This window comes from Equus caballus, chromosome 17 (assembly GCF_041296265.1).
Source record: "Equus caballus isolate H_3958 breed thoroughbred chromosome 17, TB-T2T, whole genome shotgun sequence".
In the NCBI taxonomy this organism is placed as follows: domain Eukaryota; kingdom Metazoa; phylum Chordata; class Mammalia; order Perissodactyla; family Equidae; genus Equus; species Equus caballus.
In genome coordinates, this window is record NC_091700.1 from 94,718,013 (window position 1) to 94,742,911 (window position 24,899).

At 41.7% G+C, this 24,899-nt stretch overlaps 1 long non-coding RNA gene across 1 annotated transcript in view; it reads left to right on the plus strand.

Annotated features, from left to right (window-relative positions):
• The window catches only part of LOC138918567 (uncharacterized), a 41,440-nt gene extending 17,270 nt beyond the window's left edge, over window positions 1-24,170 (plus strand). The window contains exons 4-5 of the long non-coding RNA XR_011428083.1: window positions 18,341-18,500; window positions 23,806-24,170. This is a non-coding gene — a long non-coding RNA (uncharacterized lncRNA). The remainder of the gene's footprint in view (window positions 1-18,340; window positions 18,501-23,805) is intronic.
• The last annotated feature ends 729 nt before the right edge of the window (window positions 24,171-24,899 follow it).

Genomic DNA, 24,899 nt, shown 5'->3' on the forward strand with positions numbered 1-24,899 from the left:
CTACTCAGCCCGCCTAACAAAATAGCACGGTCACTCAGATTGAGCAACTTAAACAAAAGTTTGCTTTCTCCGAGTTCTAGAGGCTGGAAGTCTGAGACCGGGGAGCCAGCATGGTTGGGTTATAGTGAGGACTCCCTTCCTGGCTTGTAACAGCTGGCTTCTCCCTACACCTTCCCATGGTCTTTCCTCCATTCCCTCTTCTTCTTGAAAGGCCACTAATCCCATCATGAGGGCCCCACCCTCAAGACTTCATCTAACCCTAATTACCTGGCCAAGGTCTCATCTCCAAATACAGTCCCATTGGTGGTTAGGGCTTCGACATAGATTTGGGAGGGCTGGGGGAGACAAACATTCAGCCCACAACATGAGTACATAAAACACCCACTCCCATTCACTGCTGTTCTATTGCAGCCAGACCCTGATCCTTCTCCCAGTGAAGAAAATCAAAACTCCATGCCTTCCATATGTTGGTTGGTTTGTTCTTTCAAGCCATCCTGTATCCAAATGGCTTTATAGTAGTCTATCTTCAATGTGCCATTCTTTTCTCCTTTTCCAACTATCCCCATACGTCAGTACTGGACAAGACAGATATATTTTTCACGTATTAGTACAGACATGTTATTAGTTTCTTTTCAGAACAAAGAGTGGAGAAAGTGACCTGTGCTCCTTGAGCAAACAGCTGAGGGAAAGTTAGGACACGGGTACAGGTGGGGATAACGGTAGAAGTATTCGCCCCAGTAGGACCTGCATACCTCCAATCAGAGCACTGACCATGACCAAGAGACAAGGGCACCATCTCAATCCACCAGCACAGCCCCGCCGCACACACCAGGCCAGGCACATGGCATCACCCCAGCTCATGGCCTCCAACAGAACCACCAAGCAGTGCGGGTGTCATCAGTAGTGGAGACCTGCCTCCCATCTTTCACCACGACAGTTCCACGGCCTTTCCCTCAGCACACACCTTGACGCTGCCTGTCTCCAGCCTTGCTGCTCTTTTAAACTTGGTTTTCTTGGTCTGGTGTAATCAGACCACAGGCATTTGCATTTAAAATATGTCTTTTATCCACCTTTCCCCATCATTCCCCTGCATCTACCCCCATCCTAGCCCTCTGCTCCTACTAGAATTACCGTCAGTTTCCACACCATTGGTCTTCCTGCCCCGGTCTCTCCCTGTGAATCCATTCTTTACACCTCCTCGGGGTTGGTCTAATTAAAATCCTGCATCTGTTCGGTCCCTCTGCTATTCAAGACGTCTTAATGGCACTGACTAAGGAAACACTCCAAATTCTTCAAACTAACTTTCAAAGCTCCTTCTTCCGTTCATTCAGTCAACAAATTGTAATTCTAACGGCTACTGGTTCCAGATAGAGTTTTAGGTCCTGGAGACTCAGGCAGGAAAAGGGACCAAGTGCCCTCCCACTTTGTGGAGATCTAGATTCTCTGTGATGACAGGGCTGAAGTTAGAAACACACACCAAGCCCATGACCGTTTCTGAGTTTTTGCTCATCTTGCTCTCCGTTCTTCCTGCCTCATTTGCAATACTTTTAAATTCATCCTTCTCTTTGGAGTACGAGGACAGTCTGGACATTGCAGTGGGGCACCCAGAAATGTAAGACATTGTGTCTGCCCCCAGGGAGCAAGCAGCCTCTCAGAGGGGCTCCTTGCTCACAACAGGCTCACCATTCCAGGACCAGAACGAGTGTGAATCCTCCAGCATTTGCTTTTTCACCCCTTTTTCTTATTGGACTTACTGCTCATTTTAATAAAACCATGCTTTCTCTCCACTAGAATATAAGCCTCTGCCCACAACAGCATGGACCCTGTTGGGCTGATGCCCGGCTCTCTACCCAGCACCTAAACCAGTTTCTGCCATATACTGTGTGCTCAACAGGTATTTGTGGAATAGATGAGGGAAGGAGTGAATTCATGAATTGCCATTCTCAAATGGTGCCATTGCAAATACATTCGATTATGGGAAAAAACCCGACGTTCCTGAGAACAGGAACAGAGTATAAGATTTATTCAGTGTCTTCCTTTGTATCTAGTATTACACACAACATTTTCCCACAGATACTTATTGAATTAAATGACTGTAATCTCTCCGTGGGAATGTCTACAAGTCATAATGATAGTAAACACACCATAAATATTAGCTAAGTCCTAGATATCATTCTCAGCATTCACCTGTCTGATTTTGTTTAATCCTCACAACAACCCCTCGATGTGGATATTGCTGTTGTACCCATTTTACAGAAGACAATGCTTAGGCACAGAGCAATGCACTGAGTCCAAGATCAGTTACAAAGTGGAAGAGCCGGTGTTCAAGGTGCAGTTGGCTCCCCCACTGTACAAGCTTTTCCCAGTATAATGGCAGACAACCACTGCTGTAGCCACAGGTTCTTCCTTCAGTCCACAAATAGTTCTCAAGCACCTACGACATAATGGCACTTGATAAGCTGAATGACTCGAACTGTCTGCTTTAAAGGATGTCACCTCCTAGGGAGGAAGACAAGATTTAGTTCAATGAGATCAGGCCCTAATGAAATCTTGAAGGTGGAGAGCCCAGGCTGAGAGACACATCTCTGACCCCCTAGGAGAGGTCAGATGGTTACAAAGCCATATCTAGGCTTCATCTTGATAAAAATGTCTAACACTATGCAGTTGAAAGGCAGTAGACAACCCAGGCCGTAGGAGCAGCTCTTGCAAAGGCCAACCACCACAGGAGCATGGAAACTTTGGAAGTGTTAGAAAATGTACCACCAGTTTGGTATAGCTCAAGCTGAGCGCACTGTGTGAAAGGATTAAGCTATAATTAGAGGCAACGATTACAAATGGACATTTTTGTGTGCCATGAAAAGCATAGGGACTTTATCTTGATGCATTTTAAACAGGAGAGGGATGTTGCCAGAGATGCCTTTTTGAGAAGTCAGTAGGGTGATGTGGGTGGGAGGAACAGAACACCTGGGACAGGCAACTACTGAGGAGGACACAGACACAGGGAAATGTTATACATGGACAGCAGGAAGGGAAGAGAGGCCATAAATAAGGGTTTGTTAGGAGGATGGGTTATCTGACTTAGTGACTAACTGCCGGGCTGGAAAGGAAGGAGTGAGGGAACACTCAAGGTTTCCGGTTTGAATTCTGAATACGTGAGAGCTCCTTCATTTGAGCTGGGAAATGCCTTCTTGAGCTCAAGAAAGGAAGATAGTGCTTTCAGTTATGAAATGTTACCATCCTGATGGTGATGGCCTTTAGGTTATATAGATGACATCTGGAGGTTAAGGGTGACTTTTGGAGTCAAGATACAGAGTTTGAAGTCATCAGCACATAGGTGGCCGTTTATAGGGCCCAGTGCAGCCCCTCATGCAAGAAATACTAAGCATTTCAGGAAAGTGATGGCAGAGCATTAAGCGAAGCTTAGGGCTCTCTGAGAGGGGGGCCCTGTGTGACTGAACAGGTCACATCCTCATGAAGGAGGGGAGAAGAAATGGAGACAAAACAAACGGAGATGTAGGAATTGCTAAAGGCAAAGGAAATGCTTTTGTGGATGAGGGGACAATGGCAGTAAACTCCAGTGCAAACGGTCAGTAAGTGTAAGTCACATGGAGGCAGAAATCTGTAATGTCTTAATTATGGGCATTTTCTCCCTTGAGGTTTTTAACCAAAACCTGCAGTAGATTACGAAGTTTATTAAATTCCAAGTCAGAACAGACATCAGACCTATTATGTGAGACTTCCAAGAGAGTGGAGTAATTTGTACTCTAACAACAGCTAGTATATGTAGACAACTAAATGCTGATTCTTACCACGCAGTCATGTCTAGTTAGTGCCACCGAGGACCAAGCCCAGTGGTCTGGCTCCCAAGGGCCCCACACATGGCATTAAGGGCTCGGAGGACTTACCACGGTCCGAGGTTTGGCCCTTAGCTTTACAAGCAGCTACTCAGGGGCAGAAGCACATTTTCCAAGCTCATTAGACTAAAGTATAAAGCAAGAATGCCAATTTAATAATTTCAGAGAAATAAAACTGCCACACAGACTCAGCATGACCAGCACATTTGGTCCCTAAGGTTAAGCTATAGGACAAATCAAGTCATAGTCAGGAGCTCCTCACTGAAGTACCAAGGAGATTGACTGCACTCGGACCGGGTAGAGCTGTGTGCTCAGCTCACTATAATAAGCCAGCTTACTCATTAACTATGAGAACTTACTGCTGCAGAAACCAAAATACTTGAAGTTGGCAGACCTACCCAGGGAAAGCCAGATCCTGATTAGAATGTTGCTGTGAGCACAGACTCAGAACCACGGGGTTAGAAGAATTGGGCATTTTAATGGTATCAGGCGAAGATGCATCAAGATGTGCACTTGCAAGAAGAGATGACCTCTTCCATTAGGATCACAACGCTGGAGGCTTCTTGGCTAAGGCCGCTTCCATCAGCATTGCCCCTGGGACACTTACCAGTGGAAAAGGACACTTGAAAGTTTCTCAGCCAGTATACCACTCTTCTCTGGAGGGGTGCTATCGACATAAGCATGTGAGACTCTGAGTCCATCAGACTCACCAGTTGTCTAGCAGAAACACTTTCCTCTAGATATGGATATGAATTTATTCTGGTTTAGAGCTCTGTTCTGCAGGCTCAGTAGCCCTGTAGCTTCCATCAGATGGTCATTTTGCTTATCTAGCCTTGGCTTCGTTAGGTGTTGATATCACAGCTGAACAAAGGACAAGTATATTTCCTTCCTTTCCAAAGGAAGCTGGGAGTGTCTTACTGTGTCCTCTAATTTAAAGACTTCAGAAATTAAGTGCAGAGTAGAGGCTCAAAGCCTTGCGTGCTGGATCCTAGCCCATGTTCCTTCCTCGGAAGACACTCATTTGCCCTCCAGTTAGGCTTGCTAAAATGTTTTGCTCCACAGTCTTTTCCAACTCTCAGAATCTCTGGTCCTGGAGGATTCTGACCAGGGTCTGTGAGTACGAGTGATTATGGGGAAGGAAGTAACAGGGAGAGTCTACGCTCAAGTGCTTGTAGTTTTTTTAGAACTGTATCCTCGCATTCTGATTTAGATTTGAACCCAGCTTCTGGCGTTTTTGAATCTTAAGTCTTATTTTAAGTTATATTGTCATTTTTACATCTATTCACATAGAGCTAGGGTTAGCCTGCCCTTCAGTTTTCCCTTTCTCCCCTTCAGTCCACCTCAGTGGTTTTCCAGTGTGAGCTCCAGACCAGCAGCATGGCCTCACCTGGGAACTCCTTAGACTTGCCAAGTTCCAGCCCCGCCCCCTAGAATCAGACCCTGGGGGCAGGACACGCAGCCTGGTCACCAGCTCTCCACGGGATTGCTCACACTTGGGTCTGAGAACCAGTGCTCCAGCCTTTGCATATTTTACTGAACACAGATTTTTAATAAGAAAAGTAAAACGAGGGCAGTTTTAATAATTTGGCTCTTGAATGAAGTTGTGGTGATCTTTAACTTTACTAGGTTGTAATTAGTTAAAATAAGAGCTTAACCAAGATAATCTGCTTGTTTTCACATAAAGAATCCCTGACCCACATTATCTTAGGCAGAGTTAATGTTCTAGAAAAGTCAGTTGACACTGTTTGGCAAGGCTCAGGCCATTTTCTGAGAGGTAAGGTAGATCAACAGGTTTAAAAGGAACCTGACTAGATGGATCAAACGAAATAACGGAACGTCCTCTAACTCCGCTTTTCAGCATCCCTTCTCCCAAACCTGAAGTCAATACACTGATCTACATAGTTTGATATAAAGGTCAAGCTCCAAATAAATGCTACAAGGTTTCCTCTTTCAGTGTCATAGTTGCACCCTTCACAAATAGGAAGACAAAAGTCCTCAAAGAATAAAAAATGTGAATGACATAAAAAGGAGTAATTTAATATCATGTTAACTCATTCTAGATGATACAAGGTAGTGCCGCATCAGGCAAAGACACGGTGTAAAGTGCTCCCATATGATTTCAGAGCCATTCACACGGGAATTCCAGATCTCGTAACATCAACAAACCAGATGAACCTCATCTACTTAAAGTAGAGAACAGCGAAAAGAACAAATGTCTTGTGAAGAGTGGAAATGAGAACAATGTGTGCGAGGTCAAACAGTGGAAATAAGTTGCGGATGCTGTGCGTGAAATAATTATTTCTGCAGTGCCATTTCTGCATTTAGTTTATAAGCATGTCAGGGTGTGCAATCCAGGCATATTTCAAAAAAGAAATCCTAATCCACATGACGTGTGGAGAAAGTTGCCGCATACAAAGCGAGCTCCATAAAAGACTTATTAAAATTGAAACGCTGAGAAGAAAGCTCGTCTGACCAGAGTATACACATGTAAGATGTGCCTGTAACTCATTTAGGCCCACCAGGAGCTTTTATGAATACTTTTTTTTGACTATTTGATAACCTAAAGGGATTATGAGATAGGAATTTATTTAAAAAAATAAAATGAAAGCAAGCTCCTATGAAATTTAAAATTGCTACCACAATGCACAACAGTAAAATGTGCTCTGGTTTTACTAGGTTGATCTTACATGTTCTGGGTATTTATCATTTAGGTAAATGATATATGAGGTGCTGTACTAAAGCTAAGGCTTTTTCTCCCCTCACATGAGTTTCTGAAATAATGAGCGATGGTATGAAGAGTCCTTAGGTACTTAGTCACACAGAGAGTTTGACATTGCAAAAGGAAAGAATTCTAGGACTGGGTTGGTGGTATTACAGAGTATAGAACTGCAGCTCAGGCTGGTAAAGTGACTTCTCCAAGGTCAGAGTTCTGTGCATAGTTAGATCCAGGACTTACCGCTCAATCTAGTTACTAGATAAGCCCATGCCGTCGCCTTCAAAGTAGTCACTTAGGACAGAGCTAAGAGGAGGGAAGGTTGGATACCGACTCCCTGCAGAACAGCCTCTTAGCGAGCCCCCTGCAAGTCAGCATGGACCAGTGCTTAGGAATCACTCAGGGTCAAGGGCTGAGCTAGCAGCTCAAACCACAGTTTCTGCCACTACAAGTCCTGAGCTTCAGTGCCCTATTCACACCAGTAGAGGGACTGGGGCATCCTCAATCATGCTGTCCAATGTTGGGGTCCCTCCTCTAGCACCCCTGCACTGGGGTCTGATGTCTGGCCGTGCCAGATTGCTGGGCACTGGCTTAAGAGGCAATGGGGACCACACCCCTCTGCTGCTCTAGTCTCCCTAAGTTTTTGGAGAAAAATCCCCATCCTATCCCAGCAGACCTGGCCTGTCAGCTGCCTGCACATTCCCACTATGGCTTCATGACAGTGTCATCCCCATGATGCTGCCATTACTCAAAAGCATTTCCATGTTTGGCATTCTTCTTTTGAATCATTTCCTAAGCCTTTCTTTGGAATATTGTCAGTGGTGGACAATCTTCACACTTTGTGGGTTTTATTTCTGGAAGGGGGAAAAAAAAAAACACACACACACACACAACGGCCATACAGAGGCAAGTCTGTTGACTAAGGGTGAGTAATCAAGCTGTGCAGTGCTACTTGGTTGAAATAAGTGCTGTACTCAAAAAGAAATACAGGCATTATGTTATTTAGTTCATAAAGTGACTCTGAAGTCAATTCCAAGAGATTTAAGTAACATCATTAAACAAATTCTAAATCTCAAGGAAGGTGTTTGAAGGACAGTACTTATCTGCATGGATAAGTTTTGAAGTTTTGTTTAGAAATACTTAAGAGTCTACCCACATTACAAAGACACACATGATAGATTAACTATTTAACTCATCCATTTGTATCCTCCTCATTGCGCTATATGTTCCATACACCTACCTACCTGCTTAGCAAAACAGAAGATATTGACACCTTGAAACATTAAAATAAGCTTCAATATTGAACCATGTAATGCCTCTGTGCCAAAAAGATACATTAGACATATTGCTCTTACCAAGTCCTATAAACTCAAAATTTATGACAATTCCATGTAATGCTTTCTAAATCTGTGCTTCAATAAATCCCAGTGCAAACATGTGACAATGCAATCAATAATATTTACAAAGACTTTTCCATTGGTTATTTGTTAAGCTACATTGTGCTCTGAGGTTGGTGAAATTAACTAGTCAGCCTGTTGCCTCATGACTGCTAAAACAATATACCGGCCTGCCATTCCACACGGGGTTCCATAGTCCCTACATCAGAGCTCTGGAGAGCAGCCACAGTGGCTCCCGACTCAACTGTTCTCATATTCTCCATTGCATTTTCCCCTCTGTGGTTTTATGGGGAGCAGAGTCCTGAGGAGTGGGTGACAAGCGAAAGAAAGAACACAAATATCAATTGCAATATAATTAAAAACATCAAGTCTCCTGAACCAGAAGTGGTGTTAATAGAAGCAGCTAAGTATCAGACATCAACTAAGTAAATATAGTGAATATTAATATCCTCCTTCTAAGGAAAAAACTTCAATGGAGAAAACTCAATGGACCTTCACTTTCAGTACTCTCAAATTTCTTAAGCTACTTAGTGTGCAGCAATGCCTTCCTCATTCTTTTTATATTTACTTTCTCTTTTCTAATTTCCATGTTTATCTTGCATATATCAAAACCATTAATCATTTGCTTTGTGGTATTATACCTTTTCCTTTGACAGTAATATGATACCCTTTTCTCTACTTGTATATTGCATAAATTATATATTAATTTATACGGTTACATATAAGATTATAACTTTATTAAAAATACATAATTACACTCAAATGCTAATGATACTAGTGCTATTTCTCATCACTCATCTTCAGCAAATGAGAGCCATCTATGTTGACTCAGAAGTGAAACCCAAACAATTCTATTTTACTTTCTCATTCTTCTTGCAGAAATAGTATAAGTAACTACATTTCCAATTAGAGAGAGCAACTGCCATCTCCAATTTATTACCCAAGGTGGTCATAAATTCTAGAATCTGACTGTGACTTATCTTTACTCGTCTGTGCACAGGCTTTAAATGAGAACTTTACACTCAAATTAAATACCCTTTGGTCAGAAGTTTATATTTTTAGTTACTATACATCAATATTACAGTAAAGAACTTTGTTGATTAGTTTCCGTGTACGAGACATTAAGACGTCATTTTCATAAACTGTTAAGAATTAATCCTACACGAAATTAACAAAAATTCAGTCACACATCATTATAACGTTGAATCATGGGTCTTTTCCCCCCTCATCTTTATTTCTACTTAATCATCATTTCAATTTATAGTAATTTCCCAGATATTCTTAGTTCTAAACACATACATTGATGCAGAATTACTTTAAAAACCCAAGAATTTACATTCTTAAGAATATTATCCTAACGTGGTTGACAGAAGTTACAATGTACTTGCAGTTGAGATAAAACATTTTGTTGAGATATTTGAAACATTTTCAGAAGGCAAAACTGAAAGATCTGCCTAGATTTAATTCTCAACACAATTCAGTTCATGTTTCTCTAAGAAGTAGAGCTTAGTTTTCCTTTTAAATGTCCGATGTATACATCTGCCATAATATTTTAGAGACCTCAAATCTACATTAAGTGGAATAAGCATTTTTAGATATAAAATTTTATATGACTTACTCTCGTATTTTTCATGTGCTTTTAAAGTTGCACTCTAGTTAGTGGGATGAAGATATATTAGGAAAGAAGGAAATAACTTTAAAAGGGCAAACTGAATTAAAATCATGGTGGCTCAAGCTAGTAGTCTGTAGGACAGAACTTGAGGAACATCACAAAGTCACAGGGCTTACAGGACAGTTTTCACTCCTTTGACCAAAGCTTAAAAAGCCCTCCATTGTGAGTTTTCCTTCGGGTTAGATCCGAGTCAGGGATCTAGTTTTCTATGACCACATTAGCCTGAATGAGTCTATCAGGTTTTAGTGGTCACCTTAGGAAGCAGGACCTTGAGGGGATGCTGCACAGGACGGGTATCTTTTTGATGGGGATGAGAAAGATACAAAGAAATAGGAACTATTTGGAGCTTAGGTCCAGAGAGGGGAGAGGGGTCGCACCTGTGTGAGGAGCAACACAGATGCTCAGAAGATTAGAGACAAGTTTCCTGGGATGACCATCTTCCCTAAGGCCAATCCGAGAAGAGACATGATTCAGGACAGAGAATGAGCCGGGGAAAGATCTGCAGAAAATGAGAATTATACCCGAAGCTCCTTCCAGCATCCTGCCTTTGTTCATAGCTATTTTGTTCTCTCCCTGTCCTTTCATTTTCTTTTCTTTAACGTACTTTTGCCAAGCCAAAAAAGGGAATTTGTTCAGCAGTCAAACCAGTGTTCCAAGTAAAAAAGTACAAAGAAATTCATTCTGGGAAATTGTTGACTTTTTTAAATTCCAGAGGGTAAACCCAAACATATTAACTGAACTGTTTCCCTGGAATAAGCCAGTTTCACCACACAGGCAACTTACTTACTTACCCAGGTCCTTAAATTAATAAGTGATTCCCAACCACAATTACTGAAATCTTTACCCATTCCTTCCCAGCTGTCTATGGTTTTAAGTATTGAAAAGCCTTGGAGGGTGGAGGACTTGAAAATATTAACAATAAGAGAGGGAAAGAGGAAGGGAAGCTGAGAAAAGGTCAGGTTGAGAAAGTGGTGTTCTGTGGGAGCAGCTTACACTTGCTCAGAAGCAAGGAGGGTGGACATTACCAAAAATCCAGCTGGAATGCTTCCTCTCTCTTCTCCTCTTCATTCCAAATGCCTAAGCCACGTGGAGAACACCAATTCAAACTACCTCCATTTTTTTTCCCTACAGTAGAACAGCTTCATAGGATACAATCCTACACTGTCATAATCCAATCTAGCATAAATCATTTTTATGCCTAAAATCTTAAAGCCTCCTAAGAGAACTCCCTCTCCTATCTCGGATCTGGGGAAAAGCAACCAGCCTTGTGACTCCAGAAAGCTGGGAAGAATGGAGTTGCTTCAACACACTTCAGTTTCTCTTCTGCGTTTCCAGGAATGGTTCCTGGGACAAGATGTTTGAAAGGGTGAGATAGCTGATCTTGAAGAGTTTGAGATATCTACTGTAGGTACAAATAAATTTACTCACTGAGCTTAAAGTATTTCAATAACTAAATATTTGCAATGCGTAAGAATTCAAAGAGAATGCATGTTTTCGGCAACCGCTTTCACAGATCTCTTATTTGAATTTCTATACCCCATCTTCCTCTCAATTCTTTAAACCATATCCAAGCCACATAAAAGAATAGATTCCACCAGGCTTTACTTATTTCCTTCAACACCTTCACTAAATTACAATCAGAAACTAAAGAATCCCAGATTTCTTTCCTCCTCGGCTTAATTCCAGTTTGACTCAAATGTATGATACTTAAGTATCTTGAGTCTTCAGATCCTTTTCTGACCTAACTTCCTTGTAGATTATTTGGGGGAGGAAAAGAACAGTGCTGACCCTTTCACCCCACATGATAAAGCCCTTCAGAAGTCTAAAGGGGAGTCCCTTCTGCACTTTGTGGTGAGGAATCCTCCTTAATTTTGGTCTTTGAAACGTCTCCCTATAGACTAATCGCTTCATAAATTGAATGCTTTTCTTTATTCATTTGTGCTTCCAATAAATATAGTTGTTACTTTATTAGAGAGCCTTTGAACAGTTAATGTCCAAAAAACAGTTCAAACCTGTTTATAAAACATTCCAACAGTATCAGGATATGCAAGACTGTACCTACAAAAATTTTGTTAAACATTAACTTTTAGATGACCTCTTTTTATGAAAACTAGGATACACACATGAATTTTAATAGGGAATGGAGTTGGGAAACACATGGGAAGCTTTAGGATAAAAGTAGGACAAGTAAGTGTACAGAGTAAGGTAGATTTGTGTTATGAAACAGTTATATCGACTATGCTTGTTCAAACTGCACGTGACCCTCCCTGCCACTCACTCAGAGGCGCATGCTCTCCCATCCCCCCGCCCCAATCACTGGATACATAATCTGTAGGATACATAATCTATATAACAATAAACCTATAATGGACAGGCTCCTAGCTTTATTTATTGGAAATCTCTAGCTTGTCCCTTGTTTTCAGGCAAAAAGCACAAAATAGCTATCAACTTTTGAAGGAAATAAGAGATTCGAGACAGTGAACATTTGAATCTCAGTTTCTACATCTCTGGACTGTGATGCAGTTAAATAATGCCTCCCACTGTAGTTCCTCAGCCCGGTGCAGAGTCAAGCCCCAATGGCTGAATGAAGATCTGAAAGGCTTGGAGAAAATAAATGAACTGCCTGCTTTTCATTATGCTCCAGTCTCAGGATGGGGATACATCTGGTTTTCTGATTACACTTTCCCGTAGTAAAGAAAATTCTAGCCTAGCAGGTCAAACCAGCTGATGACTAGCCAGCTCCAATTACTGACCTGACCTGCTTCTAACCTCAAAGGGGAAAAAAGAAAACCCTTTTTGCTTGTTCTTACAAACCGAAACATGGGTGTAGAAGGTTGTTGGTTTTTTCCTTGATTAATTAAAGTTGCTTATTCAAATTGTGCTTTAGTACATAGTCTTTAATTATAAACAAAATAATGCCTGACTTCCTCTATAAAACACTCAAAGGCAAAGAGAAAGACTAGACTCTTTTCTTCTTGTAATAAAAAACAACAAAAGCACAGTGATTTCAATATGGCATTTGGAACTTGATTTGTTCTATTTAGTGAATAAAAGATAATAGTATTTCTCAAAGGAGACAGTGTCTGCTAAGATAAGGATTTGAGTTTGTTTTTTTTGTTTTAAATGGGCATCACTCTAAAGCCATTTCTAACATCCAAATAAACTTCACCATGGGTTTCTACGAACTCTGCTAAACAGTGCCTGTGGCCTGGCTTGTATATTCTAAAACGTTAATCTGATCCAACTTTAGCTATACCTCAAAAAAGTGCCCCCATAACTTCAATTTATGGGGGGGAATTATAATTTCTGTCAAGTATTTGAAAGCAATAGGAAAAATGCCTATCTCCATGTTGGATGGATGCTATTTGGGCAAATGCTTTACAGGAGAATGCATATGAGCCCATCCTTTCTATTTGTCTGTCACAATTTGAAATGTAATGTTTTTCTTAGAAGAATGTAGTTTCTGTCTGAAGTAGAACCAGAAGAAATTGCCTATACTCAACTTTTGACCTATAAAAATGATGCTTTCAAATGGTTCAATCTAATTTTAAGATACTGGATATAATGAAATCATTGTATTCAATACATCTAAACAGTCATTTTTTTTTTCAGCCTATTACCATAGATAACTTCTGAGGATAATTATTTTCCAACCAAGGAGGATGATGAATCACCAACATTGTCCCTCCACTCTATCAATATGCAAAAACACTCTCACTAAAGTATTTCCCAAAATACTCTACAAAACAAGCAACCTCAATCCCTCACTCCAGAGGAAGCACACAAATGTTCCTTTTGTTTTACGTTTGGATCGTCCCTGTGAAGCAGGCGGTGTGTTGCCCATTTTAGAGATGAACCAATTAAGGAGAAGCTATAAGTAATAAAGCAAGAGTTAACTCTTTGAATCTGTAATGGATTCTATAAAGCCTGAACTCCCCATTTCCTTTGGAGAATTTAAATCACGCCCAATAAATGAATGTTGGAAGCTTAGTGACAATAGACCCGAAAGTCCAGAGATTCTTGCTTTATAGGCTTTTAAGTAAATCATAGCAGTAAAAATACCAGATGTATACATTCATTTTTATCATATCTGATTGCTTCTCCTCCCTTTATGGTGTATTCTAGTGAGTATATTTCACTTCAATTTCAAAACACATTTTTTGGCTGCCTGTTAAGTATCAAGCACCTCAATGGATGCTGTGAAGTATGAAGAGTTACGAGGGTAGGGAGAACATTGTATCAGGTAATTAGAATCTAAAAGGTCAGTGGAAGAATATTAACAAAAGTTTAAACAACACAATGAGCAGCATAACGGTATAGGATGGCTAATGAAGAACTACATCGTAGAGGTCACACCGAATTCTTTTTAACAGCCGCACATTGAACGTATTATCACAGGTCTTTGCAACCATCTCTCTCTCATTTTAGTTGAGGATGCTTCAGTGGAACCTCCCATCAGACAGCATTCCCACAGCCAACTAAATGCTTATAACTGAGTCTTCAGCACGCAAAGTAGGAAGTTACTTTCTGGTCTGGCTCCTGCTTTTCATTTTGTCACTAAAACTAGGAAGAGTTTTAAAACACAGTACTTTCCATCTTGCCGCCTGCAGCGCAATTCACAGTTTACTTCTTTGTCCTTCTGTGCTTCCCACCCCCAACAGAAAACAAACGGCACCCACACTCCTCTCAGCTGCTTGTCTCTGACCATGAACTGCTTTCCCACCCGAGCTTCATCTAATCTAAAAGGAATGTCCCCCTTTTGTTGTGAGGAAACCGAAATGCTGAATGTTTTCAATCAAGTCCACATCCTTTCATGCACTTGGTATTATGTCTAGCAGAGGTTGATGGTTCAATACAGTCTTAGTAACAATTATAATCTCTCAAAAATAGCAATATCAAAAACCATAGAAAAAAATCAGAGGAGATAGTAAAACACTCCTGGCCTTGCATCTCAGCAGAGAAGTATGTTCACTTCAATTCCAGCCTTAAGCATCGCCATTTCTCCTCTAGCTCTCAGTTTATGGACAAGTCTCCTTAAAAGGAGCACTGTCTCATGTTCCCTGCCCCACCAGGCCCTCCTTAACCCCCTTTAATCTGACATGACCTACCACCACAACTGTTCTCTCAGACGTGACCAGTGACCTCTATGTCACCAAACTCCATGGGCTGCAAGCAAGCTGATCACTATCATCTTCGACACTGATGAGAGTACCCTTCCAGAAACGGTCCTAATTAGACTCCCTGCCTTAGTCCATTCAGGCTGCTATAACAGAATCCCAGATTGGGTGGCGTATAAACAGAAGTTTCTCACAGTTCTGGAGGCTGGAAGTCCAAGAACACGGCCCAGATAGCTTCGGTGTCTGGTGAGGACATACTTCCTGCTTCACAGATGAATGTCTTCTACCTTTGTCCTCACAAAGCAGAGGGGGCAAGAGAGCCCTCAGGGGTCTCTCTAAGGGCACTAACCCATTCAGGAGGGCTCCTCCCTTATGACCTAATCATTTATGATTATGACCAAAGGCCCCATCTCCAAGTATAATTACATTGGGGATTAAGTTCAACATACGAATTTTGTGAGAACAGAAACATTCAGTCTATAGCACTAACAACACTCTTCCTTGATTCTTCACCTCTAGTCAATCCTGTTTCCTTCGTGGACCCACCTATGGCTGCCTTGCCTCAAGTCTGTGCTCTTAAGATTCCTGTCACTGAATCCCTTTCCTTCTAGATTTATACAGTTACTCCTGAGTACTCACAAGTACAGCCATAGTTTCCTTTCCCCAACCTTTCATTCCTGACCCGATGACCCCGAGGTAGCAGCGCCAAGTCCAAACCTGAATTAGCCATCTTTCTCAGCACTTATTTCTTATTTCATGTAATGACACCAGTATCCACTCAGCATCTTAAGCCAAAAACTTCTGGGATGTTTCTGACTCTCCTCTCCTCCTCACTCACAGTAACTTCGTTACAAAGACCTGGTATTTCTGCCTCCTAAGTATCTTCAAAGATTCCTCATCTACCTCACTATTTCTCACCTGCTCTAGAAAATTAACTGGTTCCAATTATCTCAGTCCCAAGCCATGTTCCACAGAACTGGCAAAAGGACCTAAGACTCAATGTAATCAGGTCACTGCCCTGCTTACAATTCTTCACTGCTTCTCCATTGGTAGAGGTGACAATCCAACTTCACCAGGTAGCACCAAGCTCTTTACCATCTAGCCCCTCACCTGGATTCAAAGTTTGATTCACGTCACTCTCACGTGGATCTAAGCTTCAGTTCTACTAAGTATGCTATTCCCCAATCATTCTAGAATATCTTAGCTTCTATGACTTTGCATATGAGATTTCCTCCATTAGAAAACCCACCTATCTTCATCCATCAAGCATATTCCTACTCAGCATTCAAGCCCCCACTGAGAGCATTTTGTTTAGGAAGCCTTCCACACAACCCCACCTCCACCCACCATCATCAAGATCAGGTGCAGCCTCCTCTGAGCTATGACAGCACACCTTACGTGACAGCTCTGTTTTAGCACTTATTTTACTGAGTTGAAGCTGTTAATTTACACCCTCCTAGACTACAGGGTCTCAGTCTTGGCACTGTTGGCATTTTAGTCTGGATAATCCTTTGTTGTGGGGGGCTGTCCTGTGCATTGTAAGATGTTTCACAGCATCCCTGACCTGTGCACACTACATGCCTACCTCCATCATGACAATCAAAACTGTCTGCAGACTTTATTGAATGCCCCTGGGGACAATCACTCTCAGTTAACCACTGCTCTAGACTGCAGGTTTCGCTTAGGCAAAGCTCTTACTTTGTGGTCCCCAGTATCAAGCACGTGATGTGGAAATACAAATGCTCAATGCATGTCTATTGCATGATGCTTATTGAATAGATGATATTCATAAGATTTATGAATCAGCTATTTGAAGACAAACTTTGAAATGACCTTTTAAAATAACTATGAATATGCCATCCTTTATGTATGGTATTGTAGATTTGTGAAAGGAAATAAAATAACAATTGTATCTTAGTTGATTTGCAAAAGATGACTCAGTTTCTGCTCTAAAGTGGACAATAACTTATTATATAAACTAATAAAGAACTTCACAAAACTTGGTTATTTATTTTAGTGGGAAAACAGGCAATTAGAATCAGGATATTTCAGTGTGTTGTTTCCATTTTTATGCAAAGAATACCTTAGCTGAATGTATCGTGTTTCAATTGATATTTTCCCCTGCATTAAGTTACATTAAATCTGGCTAAAGTAAGGAACTCCAGAGATAATGTAACACACTTGAAATACACTCGGAGTTATATTACAACCAATCATTGGCAGTGACCCTTATGCTTTTTAAGATCTGTGCTTGATTAAAACTTGCATTTTAAACCTTAAATGAGGCCCACCAATTTTAAATCTCTTTCCTCCTCATCCAAACCACACAACCAATTACATATGCATTTTCCTTCAAAAAGCCTCATCTCTCAGAAGGATCCTGCCTGCCTTTATCCAAGGATTATGATGAGGCAAAAAACATGGGATTGATTCTCTTCTGAGAGAACTACTAAGTAATTAAAAGTTTCACAAGTGAAGAATCTATCCATTAGGTTAGGACAAAGTTTTGCTTCAAGCAAAGAACCAAATTAAATTAAAACCTAAAAGTAATTGGTTGTAAATGTGTATTTATTGAATCTTACCCCTGGTATTTATTCTCTATAATCAATGATAACATTCTTTTATGTTCTCTGAAATGGATTGACCAAGTAAACCAAGCCTGACTCTTTTTTTTTCCCAGTTTCTCAACTAGACGTCTTATGAAATAAAGTTCTATGTGGGCTGGTGGAACACAATAACATGAAGCTCTCTAATTTTGAGATTAGTTAAGTAGTAGTTACAGAAGAACAAAGGGCCACTATCAGGCTTTGACAGAATGTGCCTAGTTGTCAAATGTCATTAATAGTTTCAAGTTTGAGGCATAGCTACTTCTCTGCTTTTAAAGTCATACATTTCTGTTAAATAGTTTTCTAGTATTTGTAATCATAATGCCACGTTAAGTGCTCTGTGTGACATGGTGAGTTTTATTCAAATAAATAGGATTCTTCGAGATGACTGAAAGATCCCTTAGATTATGTAATTCCTCCACAATAAGTGCACAAAACTAAAATACTGCTACACTTGAGATAAAGATATATTATAAAATATAACAATCTGCAAGTTAGAACACATAGCAAACCGAAGAAAAGATCTGAAGAAAATCGTGAAATGAACTGTTTAATAAAATAACCTGTTCGATAAGATGAAAAAATAATTTCGACTCTTTCAGAAGTAGTAGCAAGATCCACAAAAACCTTGTGGTCAAATGCGTATTACAAGCGTCAAGACTCAGCTCAGACATGGGCCCCACTGAACAGCTTTCTCTGACACTGCTCCCTTCCCCATCATGCCTAGATAGTGTCTGTTCCCATGAGTGCCCATAACATCTTTTGCCTCCATAAAACCATCCATGACACTATAGCATTTACAACATTGTGACTCCAACAATCCCCTCTGAATGCGAGCTCAATTGCAGAAGCCCAGACTCTAACCACCTCTTACCTTTCCACTCCTCTCTCTAATGGCCCATCTTGAAAATTCCATCACCCCCACCAGGGTCCATAATCTCCTGATCTCACCAACTTTTCCCTCTCCCTCACCCCCTTTAGGTCGTCACTTCTCTCCTTCCTCTGCTTGGATTGCAGCTCCCTCATTATAGTCACTGCTGGAATAAACCCTGAACTCCCTGCCGTCCTCCATACTTGTTGGCAAAAATCCAACCCTGGTTCAGTCCAAGTGAACTTCATTCCTTCTCCAGAATGGCTGAAGGTGAGTGAAGAATACACACAGGCATGGTGACTGGCTTTGGTTTCAGTTGTGGCCACTCAGTTCCCGGGGCCCTCAGCACTGTGAGCAACCTCCTATATTTTCCTGGTCCATCTCTTTTTCTATCTCCTAAAAGACTATACCTCACCTTCTCTCCCCTCAAACATGTATCATTTTATCTTCTCTATTTTCACTTTCAGCAAGTCTTTGATTTCTCTGGGAAGAACAAAAGAATTTCCACACCCTCTCAACCACATTCCCAACTTCACCTGCACCCACCTCCTTGCTTTCCTGCCTGTGATGGTGGAAGAACTTCCTAGGACCACAGAAGACCCAGGCTTCCATGCAGGGACTAGATCCCATCCCTTCTCATCTACTCAAGAGCAGCACCCTAGGGATTCTTTCCTTTCTCCTGCATCATCGAAGACTTCCCCCTCTCCGAGATTGCTCCGTATCAGCAGAACACACTGGAATGATTCCAATCTGAAATAAACTCCAATATTCCCACAACTTCTTTCAGCTACTGGATTATTTCTATGTTCATTTTCACATCACTCTCTCTTGGGGTCCTTTATTTGTTCTTCCTAACCTCTCTGATATCTAAGTGTTAGGAAGCCCCAGACTCTTGTCAAGTTGCCTATTTTACATTTTGAGTGTCTAATAGACAACTCAAATTTCACGTGTCAAAAACTAAACTCCCAATTTCCTCCTGCCACCCAAGAGTACTTCTGCTTCTCCTTAGCGTATCTCCATCTTAAGTGATCAGCAAGTACATCCTATGAGTTGCTCAAACAAATACCTAGACATATACATGCATAAATACATAGAGGGGGAGGAAGGAAGCAAAAAAGTTATTTTTGAGAATATCCGTGTTCTTAGGAAAGACACTGATGTATTTAGGAGTAAAAAGCCATGTTAAGTGTAATTCTCAAATGATTTGGAACAAGTTACATACACACATACGTGTAGGTGTATTATACATATATTATGTATGTGTGTGTATGTTATATACATATATGCATCTATCAAGAGGGAGAGGGGACAATGAAGCAAATGGGGTAGAATTTTGACAGGAGAATCTATGTAAAGGGTAGAACTGGTGTTCCTTGAAGTAATTTTGCAGCCTTTTGTAAGTTTGAATTGCCTAGTAAAAATTCTTTAAAAATGGAGTTGTCGCCAACTCCTCCCTCCTTCACCCCACACCCAGGTCATCAGGAAATTGTGTTGACGCTACTCAGATAATCTCTGAGACCTGGCCTCTTGCCGGTGTTTCCAGCATTGGCACCCTAGCCCCGGCCCCCAACCCCTTGCGATTCTCTTTCCTCTACCTTCCTCTGGCTCTGGCCCTACGGTCTGTTGCAGCAGCAGGTGAAGGATATTGCTGCTCTGCTCACAATCTGCTGCAGCTTCCCAGACCCCACGAGTAAAGGCCATGCTCTCCTCAAGGCCGGACAACACCCTGAGTGCCTGGCCTTATCTCCCATTACTCACCTCCCTCCACTAGCTTCAGGCACTCTGAGACACATCCAGCTTGATTCCCTTCTCAGGGCCATTGGTCTTGCTTTCCCTTCTGCCTAGAACATTCTCCCCTAGCTGTCTACACAGCTGGCTCCAGCAATTCTTCAGATGCCTGCTCAAATGTCAGCTCATCAGCATGGGTTCCTCTATCAGCATCTCTAAAGAGGAACCCTTCCCTCTGCCACCCCTCCTCAGGGCTCACCTCTCCTCCCTTATCTGACTTATTTTTCTAGATCAGGATTTAGCAAACTTTTCCTTAAGGGAAAATATTTTCAGACATATGATCTGTGCATACAGTTATTCCACTCTGTTGTAGCACAGAAGGACTCAAAGACAATATATGACACAAATGAGTATAGCTCTGTTCCAGTAAAACTGTTTACAAAAAAAGGCAACAGGCCAGAGTTGACTAATATGCCATAGTCTGCAGAATCCTGTTCTAGATGAAGGCTATCACACGTTTGCTTGTTATCTGGGCTTTTTCCCCATCTCCCATTATTGAATGCAAGCTCTGTGAGAGAAGGCACACACTTTTGTTCACGACTCTATCTTCAGTGCTGAGAAGAGCAGCTGGCACTCGCACCAACACTTATTGGATGAACGAATCCATCAATGTCCTATCTTCTATTCCTACTGAGCTTCATGTATTTCCTTCCTCTCATGCAATAAGTTCTCCTTCTGATCCACCTGTCCCCTCCATATTGTTTCCTTGCATTTTACTCTAACTACACTCTGCTCTCCTTTATGCCAGAGATAAGTTTGTCCCATTCTTTAAGCCCAATGTGCATCAAAATACTTAACATGCTCAATAGATTTATATTGAGTGAAGAAATCAATCATGACAACAAGATTGAGGTAAGAATAGAGAAGGCTGAGCTGAGGTTGGTGAGAGGAGCTTATAAGAAAAAGGGTATCCTAGGAGTGTAATAGCTAGCAATTTTCTCTCATTATAGAAAATGGAGATGATATTCTGCTCTACGTTTTACCGATCAAACACCACCCAGAGGGCTTTGTTCCAACTCTGGTGCCCATACTTTAAGATGTAACAACGTGTGGTGCTTTAAGAGAAATACAGGCAAGATAGTGAAGAAGGAAAGTTGACATTTGAAAAACAATTGGGAAAAAAAAACAAAAACCTGATGTTGACAAATTGTGACTGCTTAGCCCAGGAAAGAGAAGATTTCGAGAGGCCCATGCTAGCTGTCTTCAAATACTTCAAGTTGTCAGATTTAAGAAGGATTCAGTTCTCTATGTTGCACCAGAAGTCAAGCCACCTTGTGAAAATTGTGGAGAGGTTCGTTTTAGTTCAATATAAGGAAGAACTTTCTAGGGATTAGAGCCATCTGAAAATAGAAATGAACCGTCATGTGAAGACATGCGATTCCCATCACCAGAAGTGTTCAACCACATATCAGGAAAAGCCTAGAAGGATTTGGGCATGAGGTCAAGATCTTTGCCCAGACAATCAAAGTTCCTTCCAACTCAGATCATATAATTCCACAAAAAGGGAAGGGAAAGTTGGTCCAAAAGCAGAACTGATGAACCAATGTGCCAACTGTTGCCTCAGAAGGTTGTTGGGATTATGAGACAGGGGTCCAAATTAGTCCAGTAGACAACCTCCCCAGAGGAAATCGTCTCGGTGGATCATCTTGAAGACAAAACACAGGAGAAGATATGGGGGGAACATATCTTAGGACAAATAGGAATAATCAGCTAAAAGCCACAGAAGAATATTATATTTAAGTTTTTAAATATTAGTTATATAGAGACAAAGAAAAAAGGAGGAAATGAATGCTATCTACATTCTTATCCCATGTAACAACAAAAGAAAAAAGGAAACTCCCAGGAAAAAAAGCCATCTAATGACAGGCCCAGGACAGAACGTCATAATAGGATCGCTGAAGAAAGGGCAGGTGCTCAAACTGCCAGAACTGTGTCCTTGGTGCGGCAGGTACAACCAAGCCTCTCCAGAAATCAAGTCCAATGTTAAAAAGATCTGCTGGCCATTCATCCATCTACTTTCTCTTCTCTTTGCATAGATGTTTAAGTTTCTCAGAAACCTTACTTTCGCATTCGAACATTAGAGTGTCTTCCTTCAACCTTGCGCTCTTCCCCAACAGCATCATCCTTCTATTACCTCAAAGAGAAGACTTTTAAATGGCTTTCATCCAGTTTTTCATCTTCCACCTTCTGTTCATGCTACTGACATTACTTTAACTCAAACCACACCACTTACCAAGTCTCTGGTGTTTAGTCCTCTGTGTGCTTTACAGTTGCTGTCTTTGAAATTCTGAGAGCAGCTGACACTGCTGGCCTTTGCCTCTTTGTGGAAATGCTCTCTTCCTTTTGTTTCAGTGAGAATTCATTACTTTGAGCTCTGTGTGGCAGGCACTGAGCTAGCACTTGAAGACAACTCTGAAGGTGATGTGGTTTCTGATCTCAGCTTACAATTTAGTGGATAATATGTACAAGCATTGTGGGTTGAATTGTGCCTCCCAAAAAGATATATATTAAAGTTCTAACACCTAGTCCCAGTGAGTGTGACCTTATTTGAAAATGGTGTCTTCACAGATGTAATTAGGATGCAATTACAATGACATCATACCATGGTAGGGTGATCCAATAGCTGTCCTTATATGAACATTTGGACATCGGTTGTATCAGACACCGACACAGAAGCGTGCCATCTGAAGACGCAGTAAGACAACAGAGAGAGGGTGATATGAAGACGCACAGGGAGAACACCATGTGAAGATGGAGGCAGAGGTTGGAGTGATAGACTTCCAAGCCAAGGAGCACCAAGGATTGCTGGCAACACCGGAAGCTAAGAGAAAGGTCTGGGACAGGTTCTCCCCTAGAGCCTTCAGAGGGCATGACCCTGCCAACTCCTGATTTGGGATTTCTAGACTCCATAACCGGGAATAAATTTGCTGTTTTAAGACATCCGGTTTTTGGTACTTCAAGACAGCCCTAAGAAACTAATACAATCAGAAATCAGGCAGTTACTGGTAAAGCATGTGAGGCGCTATGAGGGGAATTACAAGGAGCCACAGGTGAAAACTAATAGTGAAAAATCTTTTCTTCCAAGTGACAGATGCCAAACCCAAACCGAACGAAGTGAATACCGCAGGGTGGACTAGCACGCAGGGGTTCAAATACTGACTTCAGGACTCTTTCTCAACTTGCTTCATCCTTGTCTCTTCTCAGGCAGGCTTATCTCCTAGACAAGCAGTCTCCCAGCAGTTCCAGGCTCACCTGGTCCTTACAGCTCTCCCTTTGGGGAGAGAGGCTCACTCTCACAGCATCCACGCTAATTCTTGGTCAAACACTCTAATTGGCCAGCCAGGGATCACAGGTCTAACCTTACAGGGAGGAAGCAGGGTTTTGTGATATTCATCCCCACCAGGTATGGAGAACAGGTGTTGAAAGGAAAAGATTTCCAGGTATCAGAGAAGGGAGAAAGTGATATCAGGCAGGCAAAACCAACAAATGTCCACAATGGGTACCCATGTTTTCAGGGAAGACTGAGGGATACAAGTGCCTTCCTGAGTGGGATCCTAAGGAAGCTAGTTACTGGTCAGGTGAAGAATCTGAGGGACGCTGTCTCAGGCATAAGAAATGAAGTGTACAGGGTTCCAATACTCAGCTGGGCCTTCACAGCTGCCCGTTGTTCTTCTGTGTTCCCCTTGAGCAGAAATTCTAACTCCTATTCACAGATGACACCAACTTTGTTTTCTTCCTTAGAATTCTCACTCTGGATCCTCTAACCCGTTTTCTTTTTTTCCAACAGATGACTTTACCTCCCACTTCTCAGAAAACTAAGAGGCCATCAGAGGAAACATCAATTTTCTACCAACAGACTGCAAAACTCACCTCTACTCCTAGGTTCTCATCTTCGGGAATTTTCCATCATTTTTGATGCCGCCCTTTCTCCTCCCACATGTGAAAACACTCAGCAAGTTGTGTGGATTCTAATTAATATTTACCAAATCAGACTTTCCCTCCTGAAAGTCTCTTAACTATTGTGCCACCTCTAATTTTTTCTGCTGCCTGAGTAACATTTTTAGAACATATATCCAGTCCTATGGTTCCCCTACCTAAGCCCGTCAGGAGTCCCCCATTACTGTCAGAATAAAACCCAAAATGCAGAGTGGACATACAGCAGCCTCCCAGGCCTGACCCACGACTTCCTTTCTCTCCCCCCTGCTCCTCGCTCTGCGCTTTCAAGATAGTCTTCATTTATATTAGTTTGCTATTTTTGCTGTAACAAATTACCACAAGCCAAACTGAGTAGCTTAAAACAACAATACGAGTTCATTACCTTATCATTCTGGAGGTCAGAAGTCTAACACAAGTTTCACTGAGCTGAAGTCAAGGTGTTGACAGAGCTGAGCTCCGGTCTGGAGGCTTCCTTGCCTTTTCCAGCTTCTAGAAGCTCCTCACATTCTGTGGCTTATGGCCGCGCCTCCATCTTCAAAGCCAACAGCAGGATGAGCCCTTGTCAAACCTCATGGCTCTGACTCCATCTTCCGCCTCCCGCTTCCACCCTTAAGGACGCTTGGGATACATTGGGCCCACATGGATAACGCAAAAGCCTCTCCCTATTTTAAGGGCAGCTAATTAGCAACCTAAGTCCACGTGCAACCTTAATCCCCCTGTGCCATGTCATCGGACATAGTCACAGGTTTTTTTGTGTGGCCATCATTCTGCTGACCACACAATTCACATCTTACCTGCAGTCCCATGAACATTCACGGCTTTGTTCGCCTCAGGGTTATTTTGCAGGCTGGTCCCCTTCTTGGAGAACCTCTCTTGTATAACCCCACTCTACTCCTATGGCTCTTCAGAATTCAACCTCCACAGCCCTCACCACCTTCCCTGGTA